Here is a 22432-nt window from a genome sequence, read left to right on the forward strand (position 1 = left end):
TAACACCAGCCAAGTCACTATGGCAGACACATGCCACTATCCCTTCCATTGGCAAGAGGGACAAGAAGAAGTATTATGTCACTCTGAAAGGCTTGGAGCACTTTTTCTCTCATCCCACACCGAACTCTCTTGTGGTGGATATGGTAAATGAAAGTCACTGACAGCATCGCTCCAAGTCCATGCTGCATGACAAGGAGTTCAAACGTCTGGACTTCCTCAGTCGCAAAAGTTACTCCTATGCTATGCTTCATCTTAGAATACCTAATTAGCATTAATGACTTAATATGATTATGTGAACTACAGCAAATTTATTAATTTTATTGATAAATTGCCAGAAAACCAAAAGGACCAGTTCCAAGCCCTTATCTCTGAATGTTATACAGTCACCAAAGCTTCCTTGCAGGTGTTACTGAATGCAGCTGACATAGCTTTTCGCTCTTTAGTAATCCACCATATTTCATAGTTACAATCCTAGCCTTCCCAAAGAGGTCAAGAACACAACTGAAGATATCCCTTTGGAAGACCCCAAGCTCTTCAGTGATGCCACAGATGAGTCCCTCCATTTGCTGAAGGATTTGAAAGCAACCCTCATTTCTTGGACATTTAAACTCCTACAACCAAAAGTAAATGTAGCAGATCACAGGAAGCCCAGAGATCTCATCCAGTACAATACCATACGTATCAGAGGACTGTGGAACCACCCATGAGGAAGCCTAGGTACAAGAGAAAAAAATCACTCATCCACTACCACCACCCAGGCAACAGCTTCCACCAAGCGGCTTTTTTGATATTCTGGTTGAGAGCCATCAGTCACTATCCCTGCACACTTTGCTCCACCACTCTTTTCCTTCCTATCTCCCACCTTATGGAGATTGCCTTTCCCATATCAGATTAGCATAGGAGCAGATCACATCAGACAGATAGGTGCTAGAAATGGTTACATCAGGCTATGCTATTCACTTTGGCTCCAGCCTTCCTGACCCCCAATTCCACTTTCAGGGACACTTCTCACAAAGGCCTATTATGTCAGGAAGTTCAATTCCTCCTGCTCCTGGGAGTGATCGAACCAGTTCCCCCTTTCTTCATTGTGAGGGGTTTCTACTCCAGATACTTTCTGGTACTACAAAAGAGAGGAGGAAGGAGACCAATCCTAGACTTCAGTGTTCTAAATACATTCATCAGGACACAAAGGTTCAGGGCGGTAACCTTAGCAGCAATAATACCATCTACAAATATGGAGGACCAGTTTGTGGCCTTCAACTTAATCAGTATGGATATTTCCATATAGTGATGCATCCCACTTACAGATGATTTCTCTGATTCACAGCTGGCAGCAAGCACTACAGATAGAGGGCTCCTATGGGTGATCCACTACTCATACTTCTTCTGCCCTGCTTCAGAGTCCTGGTCTGTGGATTTCACAGCAAAGGAACTGGAGCATCAGCGGGTTCACCCTTCCCTATATACCCTTCGATTGGAGAACAAAGATATGTTGGGCGCGGGTGCTACCTAAACTTTCCAGCCAAAGGGATATGGGTGCACATGCGCACCTGAAGTGGAGCACCCATAGGGACAAAACATCTCAAAGAATGCCAGTTACTGTAAAGTAATTAGCCACTAGTTTAAAATAAGAGGCTAGAGGTAGAAACTGAAATAAAGAGCTGAAGGAATGAATTAATATGACATATCTACTATAACTCTGATCACTGTGCTTATTTATTTTATCCTTTCTACCCCATCTTTCATATGTCTTTTTTAACTTTTTTGGGGAAAAGACCTTGTCTTCTCATATGTTTGTGCAGCACCTAGCACAAATAAACTCCAATCTTGACTGGCTCTTTCCATACTAGCTTAGTAAAGCTAATAAAATTAATAAGAAATTCTGGGTGGGCTACAGTTGGTACCTGGCCTACGTTTTTTAAGTCTGTACCCAGATGTCCTGTGTTTTCCTGCATCTTGCCAGTTATGTCTACAGGTCATTAAAGCATTCCAGTATATCTTTGGGGACAATGCAGCATCGGTCACACAGCAATTTTATGTTGTGTTGCGTTACAACTACTTTGTCTTAGAGGATAGAGTTTGTCTCAGTGGAGGCCCCTTACAATTGGATGTCTGCAGAATGTTTTTTTAGGCGTTCCACAGACGGCCACTGACCAAAGGAAGAGTACCATAACCTTTAAATTGGGACTTTATTTGCTTTTCTGTGCCACTTATAATATATGAGTGCTTCTAAAACAGTGAGTATATCCTCACAACACCTCTGAGATAGGTAAGCTTCTTTACCATCCCTGTTTTATAGATGAGTATCTGAGACACAAGGGGCTAGTTTCTTAGGCATGGTGACATTGAGCATTGCCACAACTAACGTTTAGGCTCCTAGAAAATCACTGGGATTCACAAAGTCTGAGTTAGGTGCCTAGACTCCATATACAATGAACAGGGACAGATGTACTTCATCATCATCATCATCAAATGTGCGGTCTACTGAGGACTGTTGCACCAGCCAGAGTGACCACGGCTGATGTCATCATACCAGGCATCTTCGAGTGAAGTTCTCAGATGTGGCTAAATCCTGCAAATCCACAAATCTCTGGGGCAATGCCAGGTAAGATTAAGGCATGCACCTCTTTTCTCAACAATGATGAATTTGAGAGCACGGTGTGATGGAGTGTTTTTCCCCATCCTGGCAATGGCAACATAGGCAAAGAGCATGCAATGCCATTTGTGAATGCAGTGATTGACTGGAGGAAGGCCGGCATCTCTGTGAGATTATTAGGGCATCTAAATCCTTTTGTGAGTCCTCAGCCTTTGAGATTAATGGTGTGGTTTTCAGAGATGCTGAGCAACCAGAACTCACATCAAAGTTAATGGAAACATCTGAGGCTCGTCAGCTCCGAAAAGCAGGACTGTGCTTTGTCCATTAGTTGGCGGATACAACTTTGCTCTCTTGAGTCTCAGTCCAGTGTCTTAACCACAGGGCCAAAGATTAGACTCCAATTCTGGAGATGACAGGAGACCCATACAAAGTCTCTGTTTGGTTTGATCAGCCCAAAGGCAATGGAAGAACAGTTTTACTCTAGAAATGAAAGCACTTTTGGTAATTCTAATATGTAATAGATTTTTTTTCTATAAAAAATTACATTCTGAGGCTGCGTGAATGTTACACTTCATGATTATTTCAGTCTTCAAGGAAATCCTTTTAAAAATCATAACAGTTAATTGTACTGGATGAATAATACAGTTTCATTAAAAAGTTATATAGAACAGTACCTGCCCCTTTAAAAAAAAACAAAACTGTGGACCTACCTTTCCAGCTTCCCTGCCACTCCCCAGCTATTCCTGCATCATTCTCTATCTTTTGGCTAGCCTGTGGACCATGGAAAAGGTCTCTGTCAGCCACTGATAGTTCACAGACAATAGTTTGTAAACTACTGCTGACAAAAATGTTTGGTTTCTGGTTGAATACAATCCAACTTTTGTTCAGTCACTGTCTCCTCCTCTTCCCTCCCCACTAAAAACCACTATTTAGAATTGATAAATAGATACAGAAATGTTATGTGTAATAAAATGAAAAAAGTGAAATGCTAGTAATTGTTCATTTTGGCCATAGTCCTCGAGCTGGAGCCATGTGAGCAGACTCCTGTGCCTCGGCAGAGTATAAATCTCACTGTTCCATCCATGTAGATTCAATTCCAGGACGGGGGCCTTTGCATATAAAACTTGAGAGCTTGGAGGACAAGTTTTCATGTTGAATAAAAGGATAATGTTTATTATTTTTTCTAAAGCAGAAAAAAGAGGTCTACTGAAAGTCTGGCGAAACAGGTTGTATACATTTGAAATAGGGGTTGTTGTGGGTTTTTTGAGTACCCAACTATTGCTAGCAAAATATAATAATAATAATAATAATAAAAAATTCCACCATGGAATTCTATTCTTTTTCATGATAAATGTAGTAATCTTCAAAGCAAGGTAGCATGGGGAATTGTGTATATTTTGAAAGAATTGTAACCTTGTTCCATTTATTTACAAGCTTATTTTTTAACCTTGAAGATTTCTTCAAATGGCTTAGTTTTCTTTAAATGTTTGACTATATATTTATAACAGTTATTAGTCAGGTAATAGAATGTAACTCTTTTTTAAATATCATCCTAAAATGCCAAACTAAAATGGTATTATGTGTATTTCAAGTATTATATGTATTTAAATAGGAGGGAAGAGTAATTGTATGCTATACTTATGAAGAAGAGAATCCTAACAAATAAATTATTACATGAAATAAGTTCAGCATCTGAATAATTTTATTCCGTGATACACTTTTATTTCAACAGTATAAAAGGCATGCCTTTTCCCCTGGTTAGAGAAGGAGGATTACACATTCTAAAAAGTATATCCACCATCTTTTTCTTATACTAAGATTTTATCTGCTGTTTAATGGGTAAACTTACTGTGAAGTGTAGTTGCTTGTTTAACTTTACCCCTATTCAGGTCTTTGATTTTGGCAGGTTAGTTAATTCAAATAAAATTTGTGAAGTTAAGCACTTTCAAGAAAAGGCATAGGAGAACCTAATTTAACCTAGAGTGTCTCTTTTATTCTTCTGTTATTCATTTGAAGTGCCCTATCAGCTTGAACTGACCAACTTCAGTCATTTTTACCCTTTTATTTTTTTTCTCTAATGTAAACTGAAATTCCCTGCTGTTCGTGGTATTTTAGTGTTTAGCATCATTTAATGAGCAGGTATCATTAAACTTAAAAGATCCTTTTCTGTGTATCTCTGATTAGTTAGGGAAAGAACCAAAGAATTCCTCTAATTTATCTTTGCTTCCTTGTTATATTTTGATGTTGGCCCATTTTACGTTTCGGTGCCTTTTTATGAAATGGATATTATAATTTTGGTGTGAAAGTAGGACAGAATCTTTTAAAAAAAAATCTTTGGCACTGATAAGATATATATGATACTATATCTTATTTACAAATTTACCATTAGAATGCTTTGTCTGTTCTTTTGTAAATTTGTACACTAATATATATTTTTCCTCTAACAAAAGGATTCATTACCGTTTCTTTGTAAATATACCTATTAACCCCTGACAGTAACCTTGTCTGCTGTGTGCATATATATTTGGGGCCTGATGCTTTGCTCCTTGTGCATCCAAAATTCCAATTGATTTCACTGGGAATTTTAGTGATCAAGGAATGTAAGAAAAATCTCCAATTGATTAATGATAAAGGGTTGATAGATTATAAAGAATGAAAGTCACCAGATACATAGGAGTTTATGATAGGCAAGTGTGGCTATATTAAAAATAATTATAACAATAGATTTTTTTAGAAAATGATACTTATATAGTCTAAATTGAAAAATTATGAGACCTTATCCTCTAATACCTTACTTATGGGAGTAGCCCCATTTAAGACATTGCTCACATGACTAAGGACTATTCACATGAGCAATGCTTTGTACGATCAGAACCATTATTTGTAAACTTCATAAATGTGTTCTTATAAGATCTAAATGCAAATTAAAATTCTTCAATCAAATACAAAATGCTTCATTCCCGTGAGTTGGCTGTTTACCTGAAATCATTCATTACTAGTGTAACCTAAAATTGTTAGTTTTGTTTAAAAAGTGATGGTCATATTAATTGATCAATTAAAATGAATTAAATCATTGCACCCTCCATTTCTCATTTGTGATGTGTGGTAAATATTCTTTAAGCATTTTGGTATTAGTTCTAATTTTACTTTTTAAAATCAAAGAAAATCTGGGAGATATAAAGTCTGAAGTGAAAATAATGAGGCTTGAAGGCAAGTAAAGGTCAGATAATGTGTAATAAGTTACAGATGGCACTGTATGATATTAACATTACTAAGAGCAATGCTATAAAGATGTAACAGTGCTGCCTACTGGTAAGATGCAGTAGAGTTTATATTAGTGCTTTGAGATATATATAGTAAAACTAAGTGTGTGCCATATTCTTCATTGTAATAACACTGTTCTCTCTGATACCAAGATGCATACTTTTTCTTTAGTATTAACAGCGTATTCTTATATCAATTATTTGTAAAATAATGTATTTATATGTAGATATTTACATTTAGGAATGAAATGTGGAGTTTGTTATTTCAATATGTAGGTTTGTGTACAGTAAACTAACACATTTGCAAAATGATTGGTTGTTAGTGGCTATTAAATTTGTATACATCATTCTTCAAAATAATAGTGAATTGTTTTTCAACATTTCTTTTCTTAAACCAGGGTATAAACCTTCCAGACAGATGTTTGGGTTTTACATAGTTCTTTGTACAGATGGCATTAATCTGTGTAGCTTTATTGATCTGTCCCACTGTATCTTGCTACTGAACATAAAAAGCTGGCCAATTACTACAGTAAAATGACAGGTACAATACTAAGCTATGCATAGCACTAGGCCCTGGATCACCACAGCATATTTTACAAGCTTCATGCCTACTTAACAAAGATTTTGCATTACATAATCAAATAGTCGACATGATTATCAAAATTAGTAGGCTTTCAGTTTTAGTAAGGATAAGTTTTTGCGTTTAAATGTCTACATTATGACTCTGAGCTGAAAAAAATCATGGATTTAAAATCGAAATTATCCACACAAAGAAATTGATGTTTTTGGCCCGCACCAAACACTTGATTCCTGCTGAGAACAGGAAGGACATACATATACATTTTCATAACCACTGCTGTACCTCACTCCTATTCAAGATGTAAACCTATGTTCACTCAGTGGATTCCAGTTAGCTGCATAGTCTGTATATGAAAATAGATACTGTATACAAAAATATCAGGTAGGATTGGAACCACATTTGCCTTTGATTAGTCTATTATTTATGTCTTGTAATAAGTTTGATGAGCGAGGTCCAGGACTGGGGACCTGGGACCCTTGAAGGCACTGGCCAAAACTCAAAGAACATTCAAACGTGCTGAGGACTCTGAGGAAGGAATTGCATACGGATGTTTCTTATTTTGCCTAGATCTGTGTATTTCTTGTTATTTATCTATGATTAGTGTGATTGATTTAGAAACCTCTCTGTAAAATCTGTGTTACTTGCTTCACTGACACATGTCCCTGAAGAAATAAATTATAAATAGGGCCCTAACAAATTCACAGCCATGAAAAATGCGTCTCGAACAGTGAAATTTGCCCCCCCCCAATGAAATCTGATCTTTTTTGTGCTTTTACCCTATACTATACAGAGTTCATGGGGGGAGACCAGCATTTCTCAAATTGGGGGTCCTGACCCAAAAAGGAGTTGCAGGGGGATCGCAAGGTTATTTTAGGGGAGTCGTGATATTGAAACCCATGCTTCTGCACTGCTTTCAGAGCTGGGTGGCCAGGGAGCGGTGGCTGCTGACCAAGGGTCCAGCTCTGAAGGCAGCAGTATAGAAGTAAGGGTGTCAATACTATACCGTGCCATCCTTATTGCTGCACTGCTCTGGCGGTGGCTCTGCCTTCTGAGCTGGGCTCCCGGCCAGCAGCCGCAGCTCTCCGGCCGTCCAGCTCTGAAGGCAGCGCCACTGCCAACATAGCACAGAAGTAAGGTTAGCCGTACCGCAAACTCCCCCCACACAATGACCTTGCGACTCCCTTTTAGGGTCAGAACCCCTACCATTACAACACCGTGAAATTTCAGATTTAAATATTTGAAATCATGAAAATTATGATTTTTTGAATCCTGTGACAATGATATTGAACAAAATGGACCGTAAATTTGGTAGGACTCTAATTATAAAGTATCCATGAGAGTGGAGCTCCGGAAAGGTTGTGCTTAAACAGTTGGGGTGTCTTGGGGGTTCAACACCAGGGACCTGGGGCAGCAAACCATGAGGTCCAATTCCCTAGAACAAGCACCAGACAGAGAGTCGAGAGCTTACAATCACACAGATCCAGCGGATGGGTCTAAACATAGCTGCCCAGTGAGTATCCGCAAGGAGTTCAGCCAGGTCTTTGACATATGGTGGAAGCCACTGGATCAGCATGATAGAGTGTAAGCTTTTTAAAAGAGGTTTTGATAAGGACCTAAACGCTCTACTCTTCAACTGAAAGCAAAGAGAGATGTGTTACTGTGTTAGGGAAAAGATAGCTATCAAGCATTAATTATGAACAGCTTACAAAAAAATCCGCTTTTGAGCTTCTGTGCACAGCAAGATCTGCCCTTTGCAATGCAGTCTATGCAGTGCTCACATGAGCTGGGCAGTACTGAAGACCCAGTCCAAAAGAGGTCCAAAAGAGATTCCCATTTCTCCTACAGAGTCTTCAGATGATCAAGAAGATGGTGTCACAGATGATTCCAGACTGTCTGGCAGATTCAGTGGTGAAACTATGATCTGTTGGAGCTCAAATTGTCTGCAGAAACTTTTGAGAACCATGGACTAAGAAATTCAGAAGGGGAATCATAGAACCATAGGGTAAGAAGGGACCACAATGGTCATCTAATCTAACCCCCTGCCAAGATGCAAGTCTACAAACAAAGAGCACGAAACAAAGAGCCACTAATATATTTACATAGATATATCTTACATAGATAGCTTAAACTAGTAACATGCTTATCAGTTAACTGAAATAACTTCTGAAATGTTCATTAAGGCTTCTGTTCATCATGGTACTTGAACATTGGCATAACTTTAAGGACCCCAGTCAGACCTCACACTGAAACTAGTGGGTTAAATTTGCGAATGTGCGTTAAGTACCTTGCTGAATCAGGCCTTAAAATGGTATTATGATTTACATGCGCTGCCAGGATCTGTGTACTTAGTCATATTTTTATTTGCCTTGTCAAACACTGTATTTCCTAGGACCAAACTTGCATCTAACTTAAGGCTTACATAGAATCATAGAATCATAGAATATCAGGGTTGGAAGGGACCTCAGGAGGTCATCTAGTCCAACCCCCTGCTCAAAGCAGGACCGATTCCCAATTAAATCATCCCAGCCAGGGCTTTGTCAAGCCTGACCTTAAAAACTTCTAAGGAAGGAGATTCCACCACCTCCCTAGGTAACCCATTCCAGTGTTTCACCACCCTCCTAGTGAAAAAGTTTTGCCTAATATCCAACCTAAATCTCCCACACTGCAACTTGAGACCACTACTCCTTGTCCTGTCATCCGCTATCACTGAGAATAGTCTAGATCCATCCTCTTTGGAACCACCTTTCAAGGTAGTTGAAAGCAGCTATCAAATCTCCCCTCATTCTTCTCTTCTGTAGACTAAACAATCCCAGTTCCCTCAGCTTCTCCTCGTAAGTCATGTGTTCCAGTCCCCTAATCATTTTTGTTGCCCTCCGCTGGACTCTCCCCAATTTCTCCACATCCTTCTTGTAGTGTGGGGCCCAAAACTGGACACAGTACTCCAGATGAGGCCTCACCAATGTTGAATAGAGGGGAACGATCACGTCCCTCAATCTGCTGGCAATGCCCCTGCTTATACACCCCAAAATGCCATTGCCCTTCTCAGCTACAAGGGCACACTGTTGACTCATATCCACTTCTTGTCCACTGTCACCGCTAGGTCCTTCTCTGCAGAACTGCTGCCTAGCCATTCGGTCCTTAGTCTGTAGCGGTGCATTGGATTCTTCCGTCCTAAGTGCAGGACTCTGCACTTGTCCTTGTTGAACCTCATCAGATTTCTTTTGGCCCAATCCTCCAATTTGTCTAGGTCTCTATCCTATCCCTACCGTCCAGGGTATCTACCACTCCTCCCAGTTTAGTGTCGTCTGCAAACTTGCTGAGGGTGCAATCCACACCATCCTCCAGATCGTTAATGAAGATATTGAACAAAACTGCTCTTTAGTGAAGTTAAACCTGCTTGCATTAGGCCTGTCTTTGTGCCTTATTGTCTAAGCTTCATCTGGACCACCGAATATGGATCACAGTCACCTGCATTTTTATACACTTAAAATGTTTTAAGTATAATGAGGATTCATTCCCTGTGGCAGAGGAACTGAGGGCTAGATCCTCAAAAGGACTTGATCGTGGCAATGCTGAGGATTGCAGCACCTAACTTTTAGATGCCCTGGTGCCCAGTGGAAGTGGGAGCCCTGTGTTAGTCACTCAGGCTCCCTACCCAATGCATGGGGAGAGTTATATGCCTAAGAAAGGGATTCACAGAAGCCAGCAAGCTGAGTGGGGAACTGCCTACACTAGCAGTTGGAAAAACGGAGGAGAGGGGTGTGGCTAAGACCCACCATTTAAAAGCAATTGGGCACCTAACTCTAGGTTGGAAGGAAGAGCCTTTCTCCACTTGGGAGACATAGCCATGAACCCTCTCCTGCACTTAGGTGCTAGGTCAGCCTGTCTGGGCATGCTTACTGGATTGGCCAAGATAGGTGGGGGAATGCCTCGTTTGAAAATCCTATTGGGGTTCAGATGTGAACTAGGGTGTGAAACATCAGGACTTAGGTGGCTTTGTGCATGCTGTGGAGTGGAAACTTTGGCACCCAGGTGACTTTAGCAGCAAAAATTTAGGTACCTAGAGATTTTAGGAGCCTACAGGACTAGGCGGCAGTTGAGTGAGGGGTTTTGAGGGTGTCAGTGTTGCCTAAATTTTGAACATTTTAGACACCTACAATGGTAGTTAGGCACTTAAGCATCTTTGTGGATCTAGCCTGAGATACTATTATATCTAAGTAGTTAGGATGGCTCATGTTTTGGGGGCCACAAGAGTGAATGAGGATTGGGATTCAAATTTTCCACAAGGATGATGATTGGCAAGTATGGATGAAGGAGTTATGAGAACTGGCACAATGGAAACTGGACAGTGTAAGGATAAGAGAGTCACATTCAGGGAGGAGGAACACTTTTTTTTTTCTGGGCTGAGTTTAAAAATGGATATCAGGTTCACAGATTTTAATGAACAGTGTTATATGGCTGAAACAGTTTGCTGGGGTGGTTGTTTGCAGATTGCCTGACATATAAGGCTGTCACTGACTGCCAGTATCTGAGCCAGGAAATAATAATTAAATCATTAAAACTATTATTGAATCTCTACAAGTTGCAGTTTCTTTGATACTCACTTGTGTTGGCAATGTTTTATACTGCTTGTAAAATAACGGAATAAATATTAAGAAGAAAAAATCTTAATAGCTAGGCAAAAATAACCATAGTAAAGCAGGAGTGGTTTGTAAAGAATAGGGCTAAAATGTTCAAAAATGTCTAAGTCCTATTTTCAAAAGTGCCTTAGGCACATATATTTTGTGAGTTAAACTCGATTGCTTTTTTGACAGAATTACAGATCCAGTGATAGGGGCATGGGAGAAGGAGAAGGTTTTAAAAGAAGTATCTCTCAAAAATATTTTAAATCACCTTAGATATGAATATGATTATATAGATTGAAATCTGGCTGAAGGATTGTAAGCATAGGGTCATGCTTAAATGGCAAGCTATCAAGTTGCATAGTGGTGTATTACAGAGACTTCTCGTAGGTGTGGTCTTATTAAATATATTCATTCATGACCTAGAATAGCAACTAAATGACATGTTAATGAAATTTTAAGATGATACTAAATTGGGAGGAGTTGAGAACTGTGAATGTTAAAGCAGAAGGGTACCAAGAAAAGCATGCAATATGAGAATGCACAAATATATTTTGTGTGTAGGGGTGGGAAGGTGAGGATGCTCTGTCTCACCACTTAATTGGGCCCAGAAACTATCTATTTAATCTGTCTGATATGGTCCATCCAAGTTTTTATAGTGTGTCAATCACTGTAGCATCTGAGTACCTAAATAGATTACAACAGAGAAAGTAAAAACATGAGTAGAAAATGAGATTCTTCTTGCTTACAGACAACTGAATGCATTTGAGAGTAAATAATCCAAACCACAGAAACATGGCCAAAAGAGATATAGGGGTGGTAGCAAGTTAGCCATGAGCCTGCATTGACACAGACACAGTGGCATAGTGGATAGAGCACTGGATTGGGACTTGGGAGATCTAGTTCTATTTCCAGCTCTGCCACTGTCCCTCTGGGTGATGTTGGGCAAGTCACTTCCCCTCTCGGTTCCTTAGTTTCACCTGTAAAAATGATGGATAATGATACTGACCTTTTTTGTAAAGTGGTTTGACATCTGCTGGTGAAACATGTTATATAAGAGCTAGTTATCAATAATTGTAGTGGCAATAATAATAACTAGGGTGACCAGATGTCCCGATTTTTAGTTCTTTGTCCCACGTCCCAACCGATGCACGGTCAGGACACCATTTGTCCCGATATTGCGGCTTTGGCCACTCCGGACGCTTTTTTTTTTTTTTTTTTGCTTCGGCAACTCCGCTCCGTCCACTTTATTTTATTTTTTGGTTCCCCCATGTGTCCCAATATTTTGCCTGTTTCATCTGGTCACCCTAATAAGAACAGAGGTATCAAGTCACAGGACTAGTAGTTAATGGTCCCTATTTATATTACTGGTATAAATGCATGTAAAACATTCCATTCAATTCTAGGCCCCACTTTACAAAAATGTTCATGATCCATGGAAGGGAATATGGAAGTTTATTACGGGGTGAGAGGAGGATTGATATGTGGAGAAAGATTACAGGAGATAATAAGTATGTATATAGTTAGATTATCTTTTGCATGTTTAAGGACCCTGTTACCATGGTAGAGGTTGGACAGATGCTCCAATACCTTGGTGATGGGTGCAGTATAAGAATCTAAATATGTTGAATAAAATAGAATAGTGGCATCTAAGCGGCTATGGTACAAATAAAAGAGGAACAATCTACAAATATTTGACTATATAGACCTCAAAGATGGAGAGGAGTTACTTAGCCTAGGAAAAGGGGATGTAATTAGAAGCAATCAGTTCAAATTAAGAAAGGGAAAATATAGGCTGCATATTAGTAACATTTTGCTGACAGTGAAAAATTTCAATGTGGCACAGACTCCTAAAGGATGTAGTGGAAACTCTATAGCTTGGCACTTTAAAATGTGGGTGGAGTCACCACTCGTAAATGTACAATAAGGGACTATCTTGCATTGGACTAAATTAACTGTTCGGTCTTTCTCATTGCTATATTCCATTATTCTCTTTTATGCCTGCTGTCTGTCAAGTCTTTGGCTGTGATAGAAGTCCTTTGTGACATTAGTGCATTGTGTTCTCATAGCTTGTCCCATATCTGAACACAGGGCTAGGAGTACATAAGGCTTGGAAAACAATGAGAGTTAGGACAGGAGGAAGAATATTACTGTCAAGCAGATTTAAGGCCACACTTTTAATTTTATAAAGCTGTTTTGTTTATGAAAGATATTTTCTCTTGTTTTTTTAATTCAGAACAATGCACTGTCTGAATAGCTTTTCCTAAATCATATGTGAATTGTAAATCTCCAGTTTTATCTTTATAAGATATAGAAGCAAGATAAGTCAGTTAGAAAAAGGAAATTTTTCTTAATGTTTGTCCCTGAAGTCTCAAACAGATCTATGCTCCCGGACTCCTATTCCTGCCTGGAATATCATTGACTTCAGTGGGATTGTGATTCTAGTGAAACTTAGGATACGTCTACACTGCACACTACGTACAGTGACATGTAGAACACATACACTGCATGCTACCTAACATGAGTTTAAATAAGGTAGATGGTAAGGCACTGCTTAGGTGAGTAAAGACAAACCTGAACCTTAAAATTACATACCCTATAGGGCTCTTTACTCCCCAAGCAGTTCCTCTCCTGTCTACACTGACTTCAGCAGTGGGGAAAGACTCCGGACGGGAGAGGCAGCGGGGAAAGGCTCTGACAGCTCCCTGTTGCCGGAGCCTTTCCCTGCTGTCTCCTTCCTGCCAGAACCCTTCACTGCCACATGTAGCTACACACCACAGTGTGCATGCAGTCTGTCTTTCACTGCAGCATGCAGCTACATATACTTCACATGCTGTCATCGGTAGTGTGCCGTGTAGGCCAACTTTTAATGTTAAGATAAGGGTTTCAGTGCGCAGTTCTGGCTCTAAGATTGGGCCCTTTGTGAATTTAATAGTCTGTATACTCTGTACTGCTAAATCAACATGAACCTTAATGCAGCAGCGTAATATACTTTGTACCAGTAAAGTTAAAAGGTTAATCTTTCAAATCTGTGTTGGTAATACTCAGATTCTGTAGAATAAAATGTTGCCGTTTCCCCCCTTCCCCCCCCCCCCCCGATTTTAACCTTTTCAAAGTAGCTAACAGGGATTTATTTTAATATAATTTTAATTGTCATTTCAATGAAGCTAAATTTACCAAACCAAATTTAGAGCTGGGGTAAATGTATAATGCTCCTTTGACTTCAGTGGAGGACACCTTCTTATGCTAGGCCAAAATTTGGCCCAAATGTCTTAACTTTAACAACAATAACAATGACAATTTCAACTACTCTTGTGCCAAACCCTGTCAAAACATTTTTGTTTCTGCTCATCATCATTCTCCAAAGATTCTGCACAGCCTTGGGAAAAGGGTCTCTTAGTTAATTACAGATGTCAAGCCTGCAGAGGGAGCTCAAATCATTGTTTTTGTGGGCCTCACTAAAATAGTGGTTTTATTTTTGTTGGCACTGGAGTGGCTGGCTTTGGTTATTTCGAGGAAAACATATGTATTCAGATGTCTTAGATGTTTTCCTTTAGAAATTAGCTGTTTAAGAAGGATTTTACATTTGGAAAGTAGGTGGACTCCAAGGTGAATGTGACAGCAAAAGGCTTTGAGAGGTGATTGGGAAGAAGTTTCTGGGAAAGTGAGGTTTTCTGGTCTTTGGGAGGTGTAAAACATGTAGGGTGCAATAACCTCCAATCCTCTTAGACTTCCTCTTCCTTCTTTCTGATGGAACCTGATTACTGATCCATGGATATGAAGCTAACATGGTGCCAGCAGGTTGAATCAAGAGCTATGACATGGAGCTCTTGGCGAGGATACGAGGCTGTTAAGTCAGGGGAAGGAGACTCAACACCTTTTGTGAAGGGCTATGTCATATCTCGGTGGAGGGGAGTGGATAGAGATTCATTTTGTGTGTGAGAAGATGACAGGGCTTTTGGCTGAATAAGATTATCAGAACCAGCATCCAGTTTATTCTGGTGGTTGTAGAACATTGCATGGTAGTTTTAATAAGGTGAAAGGTTGTGGAAGTATCTTTGGGCAAAACATTCTGTACTCTCTGTCAGTGTTAGGAAAAAGTCACAAGACACCTGCAAGTGGAGGAGTAATTCCAGTAACCAGAGGTAGATCAAGATGATAGTGAAGATCTCAACCAGAGGCAATGGTGCCCAAGCCCTTCTCGTAGCTGCTGGGTTGTGGGAATGTACTGGGATTTTTATCGGGCTGCTGTCCTTGGATTCTTCTTCTTCTTTTTTTTATAGACTCCAAGGCCAAAGGGGACCATTGTGATAATCTAGTGGGACCTTCTGTATAACACAGGCCAGAGATGTTCTCCAAAATAAATTCCTATAGCATATCTTTTAGAAAAGCATCCAATCTTGATTTAAAATTGTCAGTGATGGAGAATCTGCCATGACTCTTAAGTTGTTCCAGTGGTTAATTACTCTCATCATTAAAAATTTACACCTTATTTCTAGTCTGAATTTGTCTAGCTTCAACTTCCAGCCATTGGATTGTGCTATACCTTTCTCTGCTAGATTGAAGAGCTCATTATCAAATATTTGTTCCCTACGTAGGTAATTCTAGACTGTAATCAAGTCACTCTGTCACCTTTTTTTTGTTAAGCTAAAGAGATTGAGCTCCTTGGTTCTACCACTATAAGGCATGTTTTCTAATCCTTTAATCAGTCTTGTGGTTCTTCTCTGAACCCCAATTTATCAACATCCTTCTTGTATTGTGGGTAACAGAGCTGGACACAGTATTCCAGCACTGGGTGCACCAGTGGCAGCTGCAGAGGTCAAATAAACTCTTTACGCCTACTCAAGATTCCCTTGTTTGTTCATCCAAGGATTGCATTAGCCCTTTTGGCCATAGGATCATATTGGGAGCTCATGTTAAGTTGATTATCCACCACAACCCTAAAACCTTTTTTAGAATCATTGCTTCCCAGAATAGACTTCCCTATTGGGTAAGTATATTGTACATTCTTTATTCCATATGTACATTTACATTTTGCCATATTAAAATGCGTATTGTTTGCTTGCACCCAGTTTACCAAGCAATTCAGTTTGCTTTGTATCAATGACCTGTCCTCTTTGTTATTTACGACTCCCTGAATTTTTGTCATCTGTAATTTTTGTGTCATCAGTTATCAGTGGTGATTTTGTTTTCTCCCAGGTCATATATAGACATATTTAAATATTATAGGGCCAAGACCCGATACCTGCAGGACCCCACTAGAAATACACCCGTTCAATGATTATTCCCCATTTACAATTATATTTTGAGACCTATCATTTAGCCAGCTTTTTATCCATTTAATGTGTGACATGTTAATTTTACATCTTTTTTATGTTTTAATCAAAATGTCATGTGGTACCAATTCAAATCCTTACAGAAGTCTAAGTATATTATATCAACACTGTTAACTTTATCAACCAAACTTCTAATCTCATCAAAAGGAGATATCAAGTTAGTTTGACAGGATGTCTTTCCTGTAAACCCATGTTGATTGGCATTAATTACACTACCCTCCTTTAATTCTTTATTTAATCAAATCCTGTATCAGCCTCTACATTATCTTGCCTGGGCTTGATGTCAGACTGACAGGTCTGTAATCACCTTTGTCATCCTGTTTCCCTTTTTAAATACTGGCACAACAGTAGCTTTCTTCCCACTCTTCCAAGACTCATTGAAAATCAATATTAATAGTCCAGTGAGCTCCACAGCCAGCTCTTTTAAAACTCTTGGATGCAAGTTTTCCAGCCCTGCTGATTTAAAAATGTCTAATCTTTAACATCCTCTTGAGACACTAGTGGGATGGAAAGAGTGTTATCAAATGATATGACTACATCATCTGTTTTTCCCCCTATACAGAACAGAAATATTTAATGAACACTTCTATCTTTTCTGCATTATTATTGATAATTCTACCATTTCCATCTCGTAATGTACCAATACAATTGTTAGGATTCTCTTTGTTAATAATATACTTTCAAAACTCCCTCTTATTGTCGTTAATTCTTCTGGCCATAGATTTCTCCATGTGTCCCTTATCAGTTTTCTACAATTCCTAGCTTCTAAATGATATTCGTTACTATCAACTTCCTCTTTTTTCCCTTGTGTTATGTATGTATGTATGTATTTATTTTTAACTGCAGCCATCACTTCCCCTCTAAATGAGGGCATTTTTTTTAACCAATATGGCCTTCTTCAATTGTGGCTGTGGGGGCATTTAGTAAAGTGTTCTTAAACAATTCCCAGTTGTCATTTACATGTTTCTGATTGAATTCTTTCTCTCAGCTGATTTGGCTTGTAATTGTTTTCTTCAACTTCACGAAATTTGTCCTTTTAAAGTACTGAGGATAGGTAGGTAGATCGATCGATCTCACTGGTCTGGATCTCACTGGTCTGGACTGTATTCTGCTTCCACAATATAAATGTGATCAAGTCATTATCCCTCCCTTGTAACTAATTTACCATTTATTGTTAGTTCCAGGATCAGTTCTTCTTTACTTTTTACTTCTGTGATCAGTTCCTCTTTGTCTGGAGCTTGGGGCTCCATCTTTCCAATCAGCCCCTACCTAGTAGTTATCAAATACATACTACTCCTTTTTCTAGCTGCTGGAACTGAGAGGGAATTCTGTCTGTGCATTTTCTATCCCCTAAAGCCTTTTTGGCCTCTGCTAGGTAGAGGTGTGGTGGTGGAGGGGAGAGGAGGAATGTAAATCTCTACTCTTTAATTTCTCCCACAAAACTTCACAACAGCTGTGAAGGGTAGAAAGTTTCTCTACTGTTTGACACCCTTTCAAGAGCCTTTTGACTATTATGGAATGCGATAGATGTCTCCACCATTCTACCTCTCCCCCAAGCCTCCTTTCTGGGGGGTTATCTCCCAGGACTGACTATGGTTGCTGTCTGAGATGCTGGAGCAGCCTGAAATTGAGGTGATTTTTGATAGTTCATCTGATATGTATAGGGTTCTGAATAGCAGTGTGAAACTAATCAGTCTTGTTTGTTTCACTCTTTTGCTGCTTGGAAAAGCATGGAACAGCACTAGAGTCATTGGAGCTTTCTGTCCACAGACTCAGGAAGACGGCACTGTATCAGTCCGCACTGATTCACTTTTGGAAGGTTATGTTTCAGCCATAATGTAAGCCATGTTTTCAGAGAAAAGTTCCCAGTCACTTTTGTGGTACCAGCTCATCTCCACTCACTCTTGGTGAGAGGGAGAGTGGATTTTTCAAGGCCTGTCCTCACTATTGGGTTCTGTAGGATGGTTGGCTGCCACTCTGTACCTGAAAGGTGACTGTTTTGTATTGCGAGACATTGAATTATTTTGATAATCAAGGGAATTTTCAGTGAAATTAATAGATTTTTTTTAATGTGTAATGAAGGCCTCTAAAGGGTTTTTTTTATCTTCATATTAAAAATGTTGCTTGTTTTTCCTTTTGAAATATCAGGCATGTCAACTCTAGTCTCCCTTTATTTTACTGGAAGACCTCTTGCATGTCTCAGATGCTTATTATGAGCTATTGCACTTTGGTTGAAGAGGAAACTATTGATACTTTGTCAAAGACATCTTTTCAATCAAGTGCTCATGAAATATTGGAGATAAATAGTTGCTAACAAAAACCAAGAAAAAGCAAAGTGTTTTGAACAGTCTAACTAAAACTCCCCTCCCATTTGTTGGGATGATGTCATCATTTCACTGGTTCTGCAGTCACCATAGGCCAGTGGTCCCCACATTTTTTTGCTCATGCCCCATCCCTTATCTTCTCCACGCACCCCGGAAGCTGCGGTTGGGAGCTGGGCTGGGGCCAGATCTGTGGTGGGGAGCTGGGGCCGGGAGCAGGGCCAGAGATGCAGTCAGGAGCTGGGGCTGGAAGTGGCTCTGTGGTCGGGGCCAGGAGCAGAATGATGGCTGTGAGCGGGGCTTGCACTGCAGCTGGGACCATGACTGGGAGTGGAACATAGCCAGGAGTGGGGCCATGGTCGGGGCGAGGGCCAGGAGCAGAGCTGGTGACAGAGAGGGACTGGGTGGCACTCCCTCTCTCCTCCATGGGGGCTGGCCCGAATGTTCCTCCACACCACTCCCGTGGGGGGCACACTCCACAGTTTGGAGACCACTGCCATAGACTGCAGAATCTTCCCCATAGACAAGACCTGATTTGCTAATGTAAAAGAATCATAAGCAAAATATCCACATTACTTTGTTTTATTTCCAGAAACCTTTCAAGCTTTTATATACGTCATTAGTAGTCTTGGAACAATAAGATTTTTTATCACTAAATGTTGGTAAACTTCAATTTCACTGAACCTTCACAAACCAATGAAAACATATTTCCGTGGACAATAATTTGTATAAATAATAAATAAACAGATAGGCAAAATAATAAAAATGCTGTTTGAAAACTTACTAGAATTTGATTTAAAGATCTATACTTTGTATATTTTGACATGTGATGTTGACTTGTTTTAACAGTTATAAAACTTAAACTTTTTGAATCTAAACCTCTACTGTCATTAAATAATTCTTGTCTGATGCTAGCCCCATAATTTCTTATAACTGTGAAATTTTAAATCAATAAAAGTCAGGGATGGGCAATGTTTAAAACCCATAATTTTGTGCTACTTTGAAAATTTAAAATGAAAAAAATACTTAAAAATAAACATTGATAGTATCCATCAAAATTATTAAAAAAGTAAAAAAAAAAACCCCAAATTCTGCCAAGCCTAATCATTAAGAACCGATAAACTGGAGAAGTTTCCCGCCAAATTTTTGTTGTTGTTTTTTCTTTTGCTGGTCACTTCAGCACATGATTCTTAAAGAAATAAATTTTCTCACTTTACAGCCCTTACTCCAGCACCCTTAAGTCTATGGCAGTTCAACACTGTTATTAACAACTTGACTGCTTCTGGGTCCTACTGTGCATTGCAGTGTGTTGGTATTCTCATGGTGGTACATGAAGTATGACCTACCAGATGTGTGAGGCCATACAAATAGCAGGATTTATATCATACACTAGTTATACAGTTACAGATCAGGCAAGCAATTAACTAATTTTGGTGGGTTATCTATTTTTTTTTTACAAATATATGATGAATATTTCACAATAAATATTAAATTCATAATGGGTAGTAGAAATTATAATTCCCCACAGAGCTGTTGATAATTCAAAGCACCCTACACTTAATGAAGCATTTGAGTGAGGAAGAGTATAAGTGTTTGTGACTAAGGAAATTCAAGGTTGGGGCGACATTAACCATAATCACTGAAAGCCACAGTCTTTCCTATTTATTCATTCACACAAATGAATGGAGTTTTCAGTAAAACCTATTTGTCTGAAAGAAAGCTCTGTTTGAGACCCATCGTTTATTTTCCAGATGCATTTATGGAACATACACCAGGTGTTGTTATCTCTAGTGAGACCATCTCCAGTATGGAGAGAAGTTGGAGTTTCCCAATGACTATCTTACTGGCTTACTCTGCTAAACCCTGTGGGAATAAAAACTCCTTCTACAAGTGGGATCCATAGCTTTTGTGTTGTGTTCAGCGTACTCTGGTAACCATGTGCCTGACAACCCACACACGGGTCTGTGGGAAAATTGAGATACCAATGTGTGTCTTAGAAAGGCATAAAAGAGTCTCCTTACCCTTCTATATGCAGGATCCTCACTTGCCTCAATGGGAACTGAATAAACACATCAGGAAGAATAAACCTTCTGAGTTTTTGTACTTTTCAACTTGATAAAATAGATCCTTTATTGTAAGTGTAGAAATATGGCGTCTACTACTTTCAAGTTAACAGATTTTATTTTTTATCTTAATATACGTGGGTGTCCATTATTAAATTTGTTAGTCTCTAAGGTGCCACAAGTACTCCTTTTCTTTTTGCGAATACAGACTAACATGGCTGCTACTCTGAAACCTGTCATTATTAATATGAAGTTAGAATAAGGATTGTACAACATTTCTGAGACCTAGCTATATCCCCATCCAAATAGTTTAAATGTAGTGAGTATCACTTCTGTATCAGGAAATAATTGATCATATTTATATTCTGAAATATAATTATATTTGATTTTTTAAACTTCTTTTGGTTTTTAACACAGTTATGTGTGATCTGTGACTAAAATTTATCAAGTTCTTAAATATGATTTAAAAATAAAGAATTATTCTCTAAATACATGGTCCTTCATCCTTCAAACTTTTACTCGCTCAAGTGGTCTCATTGCCTTCTCACATGAGTAATAGTTTTGCAGGGTTAAGCCTATGATTCATAGCTACTGGCGTTAAATCCATGAGGAATTCTTTAAATATAGTAAGTGTATCTTGGAATTTATATTTCTTGATGATGATATGCATTGGTCACATTTCTTCCTGTTAGCTCCTTCTGTAGTGTTCAGGACTGGTATTAAATCAGTACATTGGCTCATCTCACTAAGGCTTGCTTATAGATCGTGCTGCGCTAGAGATAGCATCCAACTGTTGCAAGAGTTGACAGTTGTCCAGAGGATTACAACTGTGATCATATCGAGTTTGGGGGAGATCCTGACCTATTATATGTTCTTTTGCATAATTGTTTCTGGAGGCAAAAGGGCAGGAAGGGTGCAGAATTAGAGCAACACATTTGACGTGAACTTGTCATTTGAAAAACAGTTTGCATTGCCTGTCATCTTTTGTTTGGTAGAAAACAGGCTGTGACATAATACCTGTCACTGCCAGCGGGTGTTTCTGTGCACCCTGGAGTGAAAAATCCCAAGCAGTGGCAGCTTTAAGTCTAGGCTACCTATGTGGCTTCATAGATCTATGTTATTCCATGAGTTTGCTTGCACACACCTGGCTTACCTGCCACAAGTAGAAATGAAGGAATTGTATGGGTTTAAAACGTAGGGCCTGCCATGATCCACATGAGGAGGATCAGGGAATATTTTTTTGAAAATCCTGTTGGACTTTAAAGAATTAATGAGAAGATATTATAATAAATCTAAAATATGTTAACTAAACCTCTGTTATTCTTAGCAAGTGCATAGTCTGAAAGCTAGTGACAATGAGTAGGAAGTTTTGAATAGAATAGTTTAATCTAGAAAGCACTATTACGTACAATACAGAGGGAAGGAGTAGGATCTGAAGGGGGAGAGATTATTTACATAATGCCGTGTTGCTAAAATCTTTTTGTTTATTTTATTACAGGTATTTGTACAGCACCCATCACCATAGTATCTAGGGAAAATGTAAATGTCTTACATAGAACTTATTTTGATCTATGTAATATAATATACTTTTTGAACCATTTTTTGTATAAACCTGGAAAAATTCTTAGGAGACAGTGAAAAAATGGCATTG

The 22432-nt window shown here is 39.1% G+C and overlaps 1 protein-coding gene across 15 annotated transcripts in view; it reads left to right on the plus strand.

Annotated features, from left to right (window-relative positions):
* The window catches only part of FOXP2 (forkhead box P2), a 557106-nt gene that overhangs the window by 288350 nt on the left and 246324 nt on the right, over positions 1–22432 (plus strand). The window contains exon 4 of one of the 15 annotated variants that reach the window (XM_075124432.1): positions 8285–8441. The exons of the other annotated variants lie outside the window; for them this stretch is intronic. The gene's annotated coding sequence lies outside the window, so the exon portion shown is untranslated. The remainder of the gene's footprint in view (positions 1–8284; positions 8442–22432) is intronic. 15 annotated transcript variants of the gene reach the window in all.

The sequence above is a fragment of the Caretta caretta genome, chromosome 1 (genome assembly GCF_965140235.1).
Source record: "Caretta caretta isolate rCarCar2 chromosome 1, rCarCar1.hap1, whole genome shotgun sequence".
Classification (NCBI taxonomy): Eukaryota; Metazoa; Chordata; order Testudines; family Cheloniidae; genus Caretta; species Caretta caretta.